The 16,257-nt window shown below is 48.5% G+C and overlaps 1 protein-coding gene across 1 annotated transcript in view; it reads left to right on the top strand.

Annotated features, from left to right (window-relative positions):
* Nucleotides 1-496: 496 nt before the first annotated feature.
* Nucleotides 497-16,257, top strand: part of Lhfpl2 (LHFPL tetraspan subfamily member 2) — a 147,048-nt gene continuing 131,287 nt past the window's right edge. Inside the window, exon 1 of the mRNA XM_041663663.1 lies at nucleotides 497-709. The gene's annotated coding sequence lies outside the window, so the exon portion shown is untranslated. The remainder of the gene's footprint in view (nucleotides 710-16,257) is intronic.

Below are 16,257 nucleotides of genomic sequence, written 5' to 3'. Positions count from 1 at the left end.
CCTGACTGTTTGACTCTGTCTTAAGTTCCCATCCCTTGGGGTGGTTGGTGGTGAGAAGTTGGTGGGTCTCCTGTCTGGACAAGGATCCCTTTCAGACTGGCTAAAATGCCTTCGATATCCATCGAAAACTATCTTGAGTGCGGGGAGGATGTGTCTGGACGCAAGCGCCTAAGCTGGGAATAGTCTGTGATTGCTTGCACAGTTTCCCCAAGTAGACAGCAGGACCTGGAAATTGCAGCCCCCTCTCCAGCTTGCGGTTCTCCAGGGCCACCGACCAACGTTCTTCCCGCCCCGCCGGATCCGGTCCACGATCAGCGCCCCAGAGACCGCTCCTCCAAAGTGCATGAGGAGGGGACCCGGTAGGGCTCCGGGACCCCTCTCGCCGGGATCCCGTGTAGCGCACACCATTCCCAGCCCTGCAGGACCCCCCCCCCCCCGCCCCGGAGGCTGGGCCTCGCCGACCCCTCCCCGTGCGGCGGCCGGAGGCGGGGATGCTGAGTGGCAGCGGCCGGCCTGACTGCGAGGTTCAGCCGCCTCCTCCCGCTGCGCCCGCCCCTCGGCCTCCGCCCCGGCGCCGCCGACCCTCGTCTGCTCCCGCCCTCGCCCGTGCGGGTCCGCAAGGACCAGATCGAGGCGGCAGCGAGGTGGCTGCACGGAGAGCCCGGCTGGGGAAGGCTTCATGCTCCCGGCTCAGAGAGTCCCGGGCCAGGTAGGCGAGGCGCGGGGAGCCCGGGAGGGGGACGGTCCCGGACAGCGCACGGGGGCGCGGCGGGACAGATGGCGGGTGCCGGGACGGGAAGGATCCGCTGTAGCGCCGGCAGCAGACGTGGACGAAGTTGAGCGTGGAACTGCTTCTTTTGGGGGAGCTGCAGGGGTCCCCCGCCAGTCCTGCTCCGTGCCGCGTGGGTCTCACTGGCCACAGACCCCAGCTGCATCTCAGACCCGGGCTGCATGTTTTTTGTGGCAAGCACAGAGACCGGGGGTGAGGGTTGGAGAGGAGGTGGGCGGGCGTGGGGGTGAGGGGAGTACACCATATCTGGGGCGGATGAAGGACAGGTTTTTATGCAGTTCCTACCCCCGCCCGGCTCCCTTCTCTCTCTGGCTGTTCGTGGTCTCGTGCTCTCTGAACTAAGAAAAGCGAAAAGATTTTCTCCAAGCCGGCTCAACTTTTCTGTTATTTCAGGAGCTTCAGAGGTTTTTATGGAAATCCGTTGTGGAGTGAGAGAAAGGCAGAGACTCTCATCCTCATTCCCTATCCCGGGGAAGCTTCCTGTATTTTTGTGCCGTGATTGTTTGTGCTTGTAGATTACAGCTGGTGACCCATATGGAAAAGTGGAACCACTGCCCGCGAGTGTGTGAAGCCAGAGGGCGGCGAGGTGTGGGGGAGCCGTAGAGTAACCCAGACTTCCTTCGAAGGGACTTTCATTCTCTGAGAGCTCTCCCTGCCCAGATGGAAGAGAAGACAGGAGAACTTATCTTGCTTTTTCTGATGCTCTCCTAATCACTTAAAAAAAAAAAAAACTTCAAATTAAGATAGAGAACACGTTCGCGACGATTAAATCATTTAAAGACTGGGAAGACAAAAATCCTTCTGCAGTCAAGATTTCCAGCCTATGTTGGAAATCTGATCTTGATGAACTAATATTCGAAAGGGTTAAAACAATACAGAACAACATCTTATTTTGTAATAGTTACCTCCAAGTGGTCACACAGAGCAGACACTGTGGCTTGTGGTCTGTGGCAGGGTAGCATTTTCTGGCGGGAGGTGGCGCATTGTGCGTGCAGGCGGATGGGGAGGGGGCTGCTCATTTGTCTTGAAGCCTGGCTAGTTAGGAAGAGTAATTACACTGCAAACGAACATTTGTGAATAGAATTTGAGTCATGATACATGAACCCGTCATTTGTCTGTGGGGGAAAAAGGGATCTTTGTAGATGAGAGAAAGCAGTGCCTTATGGGAAAAATAACACACACTGTTTATCCATGTGTATGACTCACAATTGATAGCACCTGCTAACAGCTGAGATAGGGACTTAGAGATTTTGCTGCCTGCAGGGGTTGAGCAAGGCAGGGAGGAAAATCTACAGCAGGAGATGGTCACAAAACAATGAATTGAAAACTTCAGGTGTGTGTGTGTGTATGCAAAAGTTGTGTCCATCTTCTGTATTATCATCACTACAAAGAATTGCCAACGTAGGAGGGTTAAAATTGAGGAGACTCACAGGACTGGGAGCTGGCTCAGTCATTAAGAACTCTTCCAGAAGTCCCGAGTTCATTTTCTAGAACCCAAGGCAGGTAACTCAACAACTGTCTAACTCCAGCTCCTGGGGATCCAGTGCCTCTGTCTCCATAGCTACTTGCATTCGTGTGCACATACCCAAATGCAGACACACACCTAGATGGAATTGAAAATCAATCTTAGAAAAAGTCTTTAGGAGACTCTGATTCAGTCTGTTGAGCTAATTGTGTGAATCCCTGTGTGAACATTTGGCAGGCTGTTTTCTTGTTCTCAGCCTTGGTCCCCGTGTCTATAAAATAGTGGTGGTATGGCTGGAACAATGGTTCTGGTGTTAAGAGCTCCTGTTGCTCTGCCGTGAGCACTGGAGTTCTGATCCCAGTACCCACATCAGGAGGCTCAGAAATGCCTGTAACTCCAGCGCCAAGGCATTTCAGGGCCTCTTCTGGCCTCCAAAGGCACCTGCTCACACATGTGTGCATCCATACAGATACACACACACACACACACACACAAATAAATCTCAGCGATGGCACCGCAGTTAATAGTGCTTACTGCTTTCTAGAGAACTGGATTGGATTCCCGCCACCAGCAATGGGTAGCTCATAACTGTCTGTAACTCCAGCTCTTAGGGATTGAATACCCTCTTCTGGCCTCTGCAGGCACTGCATTCATATATACAAACCCCATACACTGATACACAGATATCCACTGAATTAAAATGCTAATAATAAAATAAGCAAAGTTTTTGAAAATGGGGGTAACGAGTTAAAGTCAGAGTCCTTGGAAGATTAAGCGATATCTTTGGGGCTTGAGATGGTTTCCTATGCACAGCGAATGCTCAGAAAACGTTAATGATTATCAGCACTCTGAGTCCCTGGGGTTAGGGGAATGTGAGGATACCCTGATTTTCAGATGACTGACTGAGTTGAGCCATGCCTCTGATGGTCCATACCTAGAAGTATCCACTCTTTCTAGAACTTTCAGACTCTATTTTTTTGGCCTTTCCTGGGCCACCTCTTCTAGGCGTTTTGTAGTGCAGTATCTGTGTGTCCCTGAGAGCTGGGGTGCGGAGGGCTCGTCATTCCAGGCCTGTGCTCTGTGTGCTGGCAGATTCTTAGGTCCCCACATCCCATCAAAATAAATATCCGTGTTTTTATTTGGAAAGAAAACAATTTAAAAACTCGATAGTGGTGAACATGATAAACACTGCCCAAGAATGCTAAAATCAATGTTATACTCAATGCTTACTAGTCTTAGAAAGATACAGGTGGTCCGTAAATGCCTAATTTCCAGAATTCACTAAAAACAAAACAAAAAAAAACAGCCTTAACGTATGCCTTGAGGTAGTAGACACCTAAGAGCAAAGTGAACAGAGACGCCCTTAACAAAACAGTTATTTCTCGAGGATGGGAACTGTTCCTTGTGCTCCTCCTCCCGATGAGGGGTGGTAATACCAGTTTGTTCATTTGTTCATGCATTTATCCTGTCATTTAGCTGATGTTTTTGAAGCTTCTCCAGTGGGACAGGTTCTGAGGCCTCACTACTTTCAAAGAGCTCCACAGGGTGTGGACAAGGTAGCCAGTGCCATGCTGCAGGGATCCTGGCTTCATAGGAGTGAGGCCAAGAGAACCTTGGAGATGTTGCTCCTGGAGTGGGCTTTCCCTAGAGAGAGGCCTCGGGATGGGGACTTCCGGGGAGGGAGCCCTTGTGAGGACCCCATCTGGAGACAGATGACAAAGAGCAGTTGAGTCCGTCTGAACTGAAAACTGAACTGGAGCCTTCTAGAGGTGTGTGCAACCTGGTGCTGGCTGCAGAGACAGGAACAAAAATTGGGTTTTCAGACAGGATGAAAGGGCCCCGGACAAAGTCGTGTCGCGTGGCTGCAGGGCTGCAGCCTCCCTCCGTCGCTGGGCCTGTTGACCGCAAAAGCGAACAAAGGCATTCTTAACAAAACAGTTATTTCTTGATCCGGTGACTGCCCTTTGTTGCTCCTTCTAATTTTGGGGGTGTGTCCAGTGTTTTCATTTGCCCATTCATCTCTCCTGTCATTCAGGAAAATGTCTTTTTAGTGCTGCAGGTGAGAGCCCTTTGTGTCCTTGTGACCGAAGCTTTTGAAATGTTGTCTCCTTTCAACAGGCCCGAGTGGGAATAATTAAGCTCCTGACCCTTGGCCTCCCTGGCCAACCTCAGACTGATGCCCCCCTGCGGGCTTGACGGGATCTGTTTTCTTTGAACTGGAAGACCTGTGGTCCACACAGGGTAGCTCTGAGTGTGTTTAGTACCGAGGGTGTGCAGCTAAGGACATGGATGCCGTCCCTGCACATGTATGTTGTGGCAGATGTTTGCGTGTCCCTAGATCCAGATGTTGAAGCCGGACACCAGGAAGGAAGGCCTCCAGGAGGGGCTTAGGTTTCAGTGAGGTACTGAGAGTGGGTCCCCCATTCTGAGCTCTTCTTTCCTTCTGAGGACACAATGAGGGAATAGTGTGTATTTTTTTAGACCACCCGGTCTATGATATTTCTTAATAGCAGCCTGAACATTCTAGCTCACGTGTGCACGTGCACGTGTGCGTACACACACACACACACACACACACACACACACACGATGACCTTCACTAGCTAAGATTATGAGTGAGATTTGTGTAAGTCTACCCTGAATTAATTTCAAAGTTATGTTATCCACCTGTTTTCTCAGTTTAACCTTAAACCACCAGCTAGGTCAAGAGAAACAACCAGCTCCGACGTGAAGGCATGGTTGGCCAGAAAGGGGAACCCTGGTGTACTTTTCCTGTTCTTCACGTGACTTTGTTCTGATTTTGATTCAATAACACGTCTTATTCATTTGGCGGTTTTTATGGACACTAATGAAATATTCTGGGGAGCTTGAAGAGGACTTCAGAGCTGTTTGCTTGGGGTGAACTTGTTAGGTTTAACCAAACTTTAAAAACTTTATGTGGTTTATGAAAGAGTGGGCGCTGAACCCTGAGCTCGGTTCTGACACTGACATGCAGAGCGTCGGGCGTTTACACCGTTTCTAAGGAACGCCACTCGGCACTAGTGAGGTGATAGCGGCAGTACAGAAAGTTTATCCTTTCCTCATGAGGAGAATTTCAGTTAGGAACAATCAGCCTGAGGCTGTGGAACCCCGGCTAATACACGGAAGCAGCAGCCGCCACACGCTTCTCTCCTTGTTGGTGGAAGACTGGCAGCACCTGTCTCAGAAGTGCGTTTCCCCTGCCTCGGCCCCGCATGCTCTGCACATCTGTGCTCCGCATTCTCTCTGATGGGCAGTGCCAGGCTTCTCCAAGTCTCACGTTCGAGAGGGGAACAACCTTATCAACTGCTTTTTTTTTTTTTTTTTTTTTTTGCAGGGAGTGTGTGTGTGTGGCTTCCTTGGGGGGTTATTGCTGTTCATTTAAATTTCATTCATTTGCAGAATCATTGAAAGGGTGCCAAGTTGACCCCATGACTGTGTGGGATCACAGGCATGCTATTTAACTTGTGTACAACCCTGTCCTCTCTTCTTGCCGTGGAGTTAGGGTAAGTCCAGCGTGGCCTGATGAACCATCGTCTGTCTGTGGACAGTTTGGTACCTCGCCTCCCATACTCCACTGGGTTGGAAGGATATAGGCTAGAGTTTTAACTGGTTATCTTGGTATTTCTGTCTAATTGATAAGAAGGCCTAACTTAAGTACTTTTTAGGCAAGCTAGGGGGTTTGGGGAGTTTGGAATTGTTGTTGCTTTCAGGAGAAGCCGAGGCAGCAGAGGGTCTGAAATAGCTTCTGCAAGCCCTTCCCACATGCCTGGAAAGTTTAGAGGGGCTCCCTTTCCTCTGCTGGCTCTATTGTTCAGCATTTTCTTTCTTTCCTGCAGAGCTGTGCTGTCAGGGGCTCCTGGAGTTCAGGCTTCCTTTCTTTGGCCAGGCAGCGCTGGACTGAGCACGTGGGTTATTTTCCAGCGCTGGCGGCAGCGAGCCAGGTGTTTAAGGAAGGTTCTGACTGCGTCGACAGTGGCCTCTTCTATCTGCAGATAAGTGGCACCTGGTACACACTGATGAAGGCCAAAACAACTTCTTAAAAAGGCTCCAAAGCCACAGAGAAACCCTGTCTCGAAAAACCAAAAAAAAAAAAAAGTTGGATTCCCCCCCCCCCCCTCCCGCCCTTTGTCGATAGCGATCAAGTTTTAGAAACTGAAAAGTCATACATTGGATCGGTCAGTATAAAATGTCTTGCATTTTATAAAGGCCTGCGGTTCGTGTACTAAACACATCCTTTGGAAAAACATGGCTCACAACTTTGAAAATCATTTCAGATCATGCTCTTTTCGTGGAACTGGCCAATAGTCCATCCTCGAAGACATCTGTGTACAGTTAGGCCCATCAGTGGATGTTCCTAATGACACTCTTTCTCGCCCTCATCCTCGAAGGTATCCACTCCTACTAATTTACTGACTATGCAGATCCACGCTGTGACGGGGCACTGCATGCCTCTTAATAGGGTTCTGTAGGTCAGCTTCATCCAAGTCTTCATTTGGTAAGTGGGTGTGCTTAGGGTGTATGGGCTGCTCATGTGGGTTTTTTCCAGCTTATGCCTAGGTCCATGGCTCTTCTCTAAATTAGTAAAGGAAGGGCAGAATCCAAAGAAGCAGAAGGACTGTGTGGAATTCTTAATCTGTGGGACAAAGTCAAGAACCGTAGGTAGGGACAGCACCGGCCAAGAGGCCACACCAGATCAAATAATGACCCAAGTGGTGGTGATGATGTTGAAGGGGTGGCAGTTTCTGTGCACACCTTGTGTGACCGGCTGGCCAGGGCTATTTAGGATAGATGATTGTCGGATCCACACTGCTGTGACGGCTTTGGATCTAAGAAAATGGTGACCTTGTCACCAGCCACCTTTATCAACAAAGCTTCTAGGATTTAAAACATTAAGAAAAAAATTTTGAATTGCCACCAACTTAAATATATATATGTTTGATTTTAAAATATCCTGGCCAGTGAATTATGACCTAAGTATGTCATTATACGTGGTATGAAATTACAGATAGATAAATGGATAGATAGATAAAAATCAAGTTTTAATAATCTTGGCCACAAGACTTGACATTTCTAAAGTAAATTTTCAGCTTTCTCGGTTCTGGTGTGTCTACCCTGTGCTGATAATTGGTCTGACCTTGTCATCTTTCGAGCCAGCCTTCCCTCGGGGCTTCGTCTGTTTCCTCAGTGAACTTTGCTTATTGGTCACTGAGGTCTTTTGAGGCCTCCCTTGGTGGTGCCCTGCAGGGCCTCTCCTTGTTGGTCCTTTCAAGTCCTCTCAGGAACCCTGGGGACACTTGCAGGCCGCCTGAGGGCAGAGGGCTGAAGTCTGTGCCAAGTTCCAGAGGAAGCTAATCATACCCGTGACCTCGACCTCATTAACTTCGTGCTGGAACCCAGAGAGCCAGCATTCCATGGCATTGTTTGACTCTGGATTGTCCCTGCTGATTTATGGTCCTGGGCCAGTATGCCTGTCTCCTCAGGGAAGGGATGCAGAAGCAGAGCCAGGTGCCAGTGTGACGGACAGGCAGCACTTCCTGACTCCTTTTAACTCCCTCAGAAGGGGACTCTGGAGTGTCATCCAGTCATTGAGCCAGGCTGAGGGGGATTTGGCCCCAGACAAAGCAGGACTGACAGGCCTGGAGTGAAGAGTGGGAGGAGCAGCGGAGGCCTGGGAGAACTGGAGAGCTGGGTGGGCTGACGGAGTGACAGGAGTAAACCCTCACCAGGAACTCTCATCTCATCCAGCAGGGCTTCATGGTGTCACTTGGAATCTTGTTGAAATATAGTCTGGCCCAGCAGGGCAGGTGGGGCTGAAGAGTCTCTGTAATTCTAGCAAGTTCTCTTGGTGGTGCTGCACCTGGTATGGCAAAGCTGAAGCTGTGAAGGCCGAACCTTGCCTGACCAGAGCCTGTGGAGTCTGGCTTGGAATGGTTTGCCTGCTTTTACTGGGATGGGATTGAGGGCCTCGAAGCTCTTTTTGGGGCCCTGTGGCCTGCCAGGAGCAGCTGTGCAGAAATTGTCCTTAAGGTAGGGCAGGAAAGTTCTGAGGTCTTTGTGATGTGGTATAATATGGCTGTTGGGTGGCTTGGTTCGGGCTAAATCCATTGCCTTGCCAGTTGGTTGTGCCACAAGTTCAGAGAAAGAAGACTCTTAAGTTCCTTCAGTTAAACCTGCATTTTTCCCACACACCCTGTAACTTTGAAGTTATGTGCTTACAAAGCATTTTCAAAGTTGCAGATTGTTTCCCCAGAGCTTTATTCTCAACCTCGCTGAGCTCTCTGCTGGGTGCTGGCTAGGTATTTGCATTCCCAGGCCCTCCCCTGGGGTTCTGACCTATAGTTTTGGACTGGGTCCTGAGAACCCACATTTTGTAAACAAAGCTTCTTCTAAATGGCTTTTAGAATCAGGCAGAGCCTGAGCTGTTGGCTAGGCACTGGGCCAGCCTCACCTGCTCCTCTCCAGATTGTGAAGAGCTGGCCTGGCCCGGGGGAGCTGTCTCCAGTTTTGTTCTGACACTCTTGCCCTTATGAAGAAACTGATAGTTTGAGTGGTACCAAATCAGAGAGTGCTGTGTCAGCACCGTTCGAAGTCACTTCCCCAAAGCCTTTATTTTTAGGAATGTTTAGGAATGGGTGCTGATTACTAAGGGTTTCCAGGACTGGGGATGGGGGTCGTTCTCATAGATAACCGGGTTGTAAGCATTGGGCCTCTGCAGGCTTTGAAGGCTTTCTCTTTACTGAGGTCCCCATCCCCTCCCTCATGTTGACTCAGAACCTTGAGATAAAGAGCATCTCCGTCTGAAGTAATGGGTGGACAGAAGGGACATCAAAGGCTCCCCATCCTCTGCGAACCAGCTGGGATCTGATCTAAGTGAACTGGGAGACTGAGGCAGTGGTCTCGTCCATCATTATAACAACACCAACCTCCTCGTCTACAGATATGCTTTGACTGCACCTGAAGGACGGCATCAGCATAGGAAGCATCTGAAGTGGGAAATAGTCTGTGTGCTGGTGTCAGGGTGGATGCAGCAGGAAGAGTGGGCACCACGGTGCCGGGAGCCATCGTCGGGATGGGACGGGGCCTCTGAGTTGCAATATGCACAGGTCCTATGGGCAGGAGATCTGGTATTAGCAGCATTCCTTATGTGCCCTGGGTGTCCTTACTGCTCCAACGCTACCTGTGGACCTGTGACACACAGTGAGGTCCTTCAGCTCCCATGTGGTCATGATGCGAGGGCCATTCCCTGGAAACTGAATATCCGATCCACTCTCTTCAAGGTCAGTGTTGATCTGAGTGTTGTGTTTATGCTTTGGATCCCATTTCCCTACTTCTTACGAAGAAAAGAGAGAGCTGTGGAAAATAAAGATGTGAGAATTGATTTCCATCTTAGAGAAACATGCTTTTTAGTCATGGGTGAGAAGTGGTGGAAGCTGCCAGAGTGAGACAGGTAACTGGTTCTTCTTGATCCTGGAATACAGGGTAGATCCGGGCTTTAGTGTCTTTGTGACCATAGAAGAATCTTGTCTCTTTTGACCAGACCAAGTGTTTTCTTGCTGGAGCGCTCAGATTCTGTGCCTAGGTAGAAAGAAAAACATCATGAGAGAACAACGTGTCTGCTTGCTCGAAATGCAAAGTGGAGGCTTTTCTTGGGAAGATGCTGACCCTGCGCCACGCCAGGGGTGACCTGGGCTTTTCTGTGCAGTGGCCTAGGAACTGCTCCAAACCTCCACAAAACCAGAGCTGTGTTTTTCTTTTGAGTCGAAATGGGTTTCAACTGAGTATGAAGTCTTGCCCTCAAAGTCCATGCTGGGTTATAGACTAGGCTAGCTCTGGACCCTGCATTTAAGACACCATCCCAGCTCTCCTAAAATAGCTGCAAGGGTTTTTGCATCTGCAGTACTTTTTGGGTTATGACTCACTGTTGCTGCTTCCAGGGCATCCCATTTTGTCACTGTTCCTTTGGCTAGCATGCTGTTGGCTTGTGTTCTAACTTTACACATGCTTCCTTGCCTCATGTGCTGGGAGAGGTTTCTCCAGCTTCTCTGAATCATCTCTGTGAGACTCCTGGGTCAGGTTGTCTTCACTTTGGCTTCTGTTCACTGTTTCTGGGGCCCAACTGCTGCCTGTTCCCTTCTCTGTCTCTGGTCTGTGAGCTCCCTCAGGACAGGAAACCTGACATGTGTTCATTCTTATGACTTCAGTCACAGGGAAGGTCAAGTGCAGACCATATAGGAGGTCTTAATCTCTATAACTTCAGGGGATGCAACCAACATTCAGGTAGGTTGAGTACTAGACATTGAGCTAACATCAGGGCTCCAACCCTTTGGTCAAGTGACATTGGCCAGATCTTCTGCTCTGAGACCAAGAAGCCATAGCCATGACTTGTAAGTCTCTACTGGGACCATTATATGAGATGTTCCAAGTTGACACATGTGCCTTTTCCATTATTTTTCAGGTAAATGAGAAAGCAGACTCTTGAGTTCACAGATGGCCTGGCATTTCTGCCATTAAGAGACACTTCATATAGATAAGAGTTAGTTCCTGGGTTCACTCATGCATAGCTAGGTTGTCTTAGAATAGCATGACAGTCTGTCTTGGTAGCCATCCGAAGTTCTTAGTCACTGGAAAGAGATAGTTAAAGGAAGGGTAACGTGCTCGCTGAGAAAGCTAGAAAGTGGTCCTCAGCCCTTGTTGCATTGTAAGTCACCTGGGGATGCTTGTCCAAGCGGCTGTCATGGCTTGAATGTGAAATGTCCCCCTCGGGCTCATGCGTTGCACAGCTCGTCTTTAACTGGTAGCCTATTTTGCTGGGTTCTAGAAACGTTAGGAGGTAGGACTAAGCTGGAGAAAGTAGGTCATCGGGGGCATGTCCTTGAGGGCGAAATCTTATCGTTTCCCTTCTGTATCTCCTTCTTTCTGCTCTCTGTCTGGCATGGGCATACAACTTCCTCGTCTCTATGTTCCTGCCGCCATGATGTTCTGCCTCATCGTAGGTCTAGGGTCAATGAAGACAAGGACTGGGCACTGAAATCTCTGAACCTGTGAACCCAAGTACATCCTTCTTAAGTTGTGTCTGCCAGGCATCTGGTCACAGAATAAAAACAAAAAATGAAAATAAAATGTTTAATTCACTGGCTTCCTCCTTGGCTTTGCCAACCTTCTCATTCTTCACCATTTGTAGTAATGAGTGCTTTTATTTCTTCATTTAAGGCCCAATCAAAATCTCACCCATTCTTATCAAACTATCTAGAGAAAGGTTCTTTGGTGTATGGCTTCCCCTAGCTGTCCAACAGAATAGGCAGTGTTATATCTACATGACTGCATGCCCTTTCAGCGTTGAACTCAGCTTCCTTGCTCCTTTGGCTGTCATCTTCCATCTCCTGTGGTTCCTGACATAGAACAGATGTTCAATTATCGAATAAGTAACAGTCAGAAGAAAAACTAAACTGAGGTATAGCATCCTACCCCTTCAACCGCAAGAAACAATGTGTTTCTAAAATTCGTAATTTGTAGAGTGTCTTGTAGATTAATTACTTGGCCGTTTGCATAATCTTATTACATCAGGAAGAGTTTTTATTCTTTTTCTGATTGGAAAGGATGAGAAGGTAGCATTTTGTCTGCTTCTTGAATAGTGTGACATTGGTCATGGGGCAGAATGGGGTCATAAGCAGCCAGCGCTCTTGACTGTCCTTGGAGAAACATTGTCAATCAAGACCCGTAAGACCCGTCAAGCATTGGCATGCGGACCAGCACTCAGTGTTGTATCTGCCTGTGTAGGCATATGGGGACAGACACAAGGTTTTCCAACTGGCTACCCAGGAAGAAATAAAAAGCCCTTCAGGGACTTAGGCATTTGTTTCAAACTATAGATTTTGATTGTTGTGATAGAAGCATTGGGACAGAGCTTGTTGGGTCCCCCTTACTTCTCAATGTGTTGAATGCTCTGAGTCACACTGGACACCTTGGGATGAGGCAGCTTTATCCTGTGAATTGGGAGTAGCGCCTTCCCAAGTGGTTCACCTAAGTGTTGGAGTCAGAATGGAAGCAGCATCCTTCCAGGAGCTGGGAGTGACTGAGTTCACTGAATCATGGGAGTGTTACTTAAATCTAATCAAGACTGTTGCCATGAAGAGAAATGTGACCTTAAGGTTTTATCTGTTCTTCTGCCTTCTCATCCTGCTCCTGCAGTAGCTCAACTTGGGGTATTTCCTAGTCACTTTTCTGGGTGTGTGCTGCATTGGAGCAAAGAGAAAGGGGTTATCTGCCTGCTTCTATGGATGCACCCCCTCCAGCTGTCTGGCCAGTAGTGGCGGCTGCAATAGAGCAGGCCTGTACCCATGGCCTCTTCTACTGTACAGCACCTCAAAAAGAAGTTAGCAAAAGACAAGGCAGCAAAAGGAATTTGACTCCCAGTTCTCCTCTTTATGGTTTTAATGTTTCTGGGATCTGAAGAGAGAATAAGGATTTCACCGTTGCCTGGAAATTTCCAGTCTCCATGCAGTGTTGGTCTACTGCATTTGAAAACAGACCCAGAAAGGAAAAGGTTCAGGTGTTAAAGCATGAGCTGGTTTTGGACTCTTTGGAATTGGAAGTATTGTTAAAATCTGCTGTACCATCTCTAAAGAAGCGGTGTGCGGGGCTTTTGGGGTGCCTGGTCCCTACCCTTTCTGGCAGGCACATGGGGAGCGCCTGACAGTTTAGAGTGAGCAATGAGCATCTCTGATGGGGTGGGGCTGACTTTCAGAGAATCTTGTTTTAATATTCTTAGCAGGCCAGGAAAACAAAAACAGACCAAGGCTAGAGAGCTAGCTGGGGCATTTAGTGTCCTGCTCTAAACTGCTTTTGCAGAGGTCAGATTGGTTCCCAGCACCTACATCCGGAAGCTTGCAACTGCTTGGCACTTTGGCTCCAGGGAATCTGGTGACCTCTTCTGGCCTCCACAGGCACTGCATCCAGATGTGCTGCCCAACACATATACACATGTATGGCTAAAAAAAAATTAAATCTTAAAAACAGCAAAGAAGGTCAAACCTTCATATTAATTGGGCTGTCTTTCTCAAGGGGCTGGGTGTGTGACATGCCTGGAGGCCCGCCTCAACTGGATCACTAGTTAAATTTCACATCATCCTAATTGAGAGCCCAAGTAATATATCTGGTTGCTAATTTTCTTAAGAGTTTCCGAGTTGGTTCTGTGTGTTTTGGATTTGTATGTTCACTCAGCGAAAGCTTTCTAAAGATGGGGCTCTGGGTGCCTAGTCAGTCCAATGTGCAGATCTGGGTCTGCGCATTTCTAACATGACTGTCCTAGCACACTGATTCAAGAATGCTGACGTGTGGAGCCTTTACTTCGGGGAGAGATATTTAGAAACAACCAAAGCCATAATAGTCAGTGGATGCAGCTGCTAGTCTACTAGTTTGGGGCTCCAGGGTTACTAACCTATGGGCTCTGATTTAGTGCTGAGATGATATCTGGGAGGTAGCAGCAAATACATACATTCTCACATACATATGTATATACATGGCATGCATACTTCTTGCATACATAAGTATATACATGCGTACATACCTAAACTCTATCCCTTTACACAATCAGGCTTCATAGTTGTTCTTATTATTTTTTACATTGTATTTGTGCATGTATGTGAGAGACAGAGACAGAGAGACAGGCAGACACAGAGAAAAAGAGAACTTTTAGATGTTGTTGACTCTCCTTCCACCATGTGGGTCTTGGGAATTGAACTCAGGTGGTCAAATGTGACCATAATGACATAACTACCAAGTCATCTTGCTGGCCCCTTTTTAGTTTTGGCTGTTGTTTGTTTTAAGATGTAGCTCCTAACAGAGAAAGCAGTCTCCCAAATAGCCTTTCAAGAGCAGGTAGAGCGGGTTCCCTGATGGACATCTCTGGATTCCGTCTGCTCACCTCTATTTCCAGATCACAATCAATGCATAATTTAGGAGCACTTTTTCTTGGATCAGGTAGCTGTCAGCTGTAATTTTTGGCTGGCGTCTTACCCACTGTTGGATCTTGTTGTTGATTGGAAAGATTTGCAGATCCGTTTTCCAGGAAAGGTTTATTTCCAGTGGAATATGTTAAGCATTTTGCTTTATAAAGATATTACTCTCTACACTCTTATGGCCTCTTTCAGTTAAGCAATAGCTCTTCCTTCTTTAGGGTCTTTTTAAGACTGTGAACCTGAGCTGGGAAGAGGCCCTTTGGATAACTTTTCTTAGGGGGCATGAAGAATTTAAGGCAGCCTGGGTTACAGAGCAAAACTTTGTACAAAGAAAAATCCAAAATTATGACTTTCTTCCCCCATATCTTCTTCAATGATACTGATTAAATTCCATGCATTTTGTATCGTAGAGTAGAGCAGTTTTTTATTTTGCAATTTTGAGCCCTGGGATTCTCTTGGACAGTCCACGATTCTTCAGAGCAGGAAACCATGGGCTGTCCCAGGAGCCCTGCTGATGACTTGTGGCTCCTTCCTTGTTTTCTCGATGGACAGCTCTACTGTCCACGTCCACCAACAAGCTCCCTTCCCCTTGTCGCTGCAATTTGACAGAGTCAAAATTCCTATTGCAGCCCAGCAGGCTGGGGACAATATTTCTCTTTCTCCTTGTTCCTGGGTTCAAAGTCCACTTACTGTGTATGGGGGCAGTCAGCCCTCCTGAGGTGCTGGCTCTAGGGGGCCTGTGTGGTTGCCTGGTGGACAATTAACCACGTTGACCCTCCTCTTGCCTCGGCCTTTCTGGCTGAGTTGATGCTAATGCCCTGAGAAAGTAGGGGCAGCTGTGCTGGTGGGCAGACCAGCAGGCCGGGGTGGGGAACCATCTGATCTTGTTCAAAGCAGACGTCTCTGAAGCATGAAGATTGAACTGATGGTGACCCCACCCGGGGGAAGAGGAAGGTCCCTCTGGAGAGCCGCTGAGACGACGAAGCCATCAGTTACTAATCCCATTGGTCTATGGGTCTTCGGGTCTCAGAGCCATGTAAAGGAGAGAGAATTGGGGTTTAAAGTAATAAAGAAGGCTTAAGGGAGAGAGGCAGGGGTCAGTCCATCTAATTTTGTGCCTATTACTGAATAATAAAAAGAGGTAATTTCATTAGGCCCCTTGAGATCTCTATCACAGTAAGATGGCATTTGAGGAGGCAATAGAGCCTCCCAGGACTGTCACCTCCCTCTTGTGACTCAGAGCTGGGTCCCCATGGAGCCGTGGAGGCCTTGGAAACTACAAGGCCTATCAGGGCACAGTGGTCAGGACGGTTAGTTAGTGAGAGGCTAATTTCTGTGATCCCAGCGGATGACTGCAGTGTGCACGGGGCACGAGCTGAAACTAAATCCTGCATGTGTGTCTCTTTCCTCCGAGGAAGGCTTGCTAGTCATCTCTAGTGGACTTGGTTTGTCCAGGGCACACTGATTACCCACCACAGATCTCTGAACTAAACATGTTTGATGTCCTGACCCCCAAGATGGGGCCTCAGCTGAGCAGTGGGTGCACAGTTTTCTGCCCCATGAGGGCCCAAAATTTGTTCACAGTGCATGTTCTTATCTGTTGCTTCTAGTGGGCCCTGGTGAGGCAGGCGCAGGTCTTCTCCACATTTTCAGGGAAAAGGATTGTGTCTGTGGGCCCTGACTTCGGATTATTCCTCGGGATCATCACTGAAAGAATCAGAACAGGGCCGAGCATGGTGAGTTCTCTCAGGAGGTGAAGAAAGAACGGCAGCAGGAAGAGCAGCAGACAGTTCTCAGTGCCAGCCACCAGCTGGCACCATTCCCCAAGGCAGCTCGCTTTCTTCTGAGGAGGTTCAGAGTGACCAAGGGGCAGGGAGAAGGGGCAAGGAGATGAGCTTAGGGTGGCAGGGAAGGCTGGCTGTATGTCTGACGTAGGCCTAAGCAAAGCGATAGGCCCTTCCTAGAGGCCGTCTGTGGTCAGAATGGACAGCAGCCCTCACTGTCCACCACTTCAGTTACATTCT

Source organism: Microtus oregoni, unplaced genomic scaffold (genome assembly GCF_018167655.1).
Source record: "Microtus oregoni isolate MIOR12 unplaced genomic scaffold, Mior012 000014F_ref0000157, whole genome shotgun sequence".
Taxonomy (NCBI): Eukaryota; Metazoa; Chordata; class Mammalia; order Rodentia; family Cricetidae; genus Microtus; species Microtus oregoni.
This window is presented reverse-complemented; position numbering and strand designations above follow the sequence as displayed.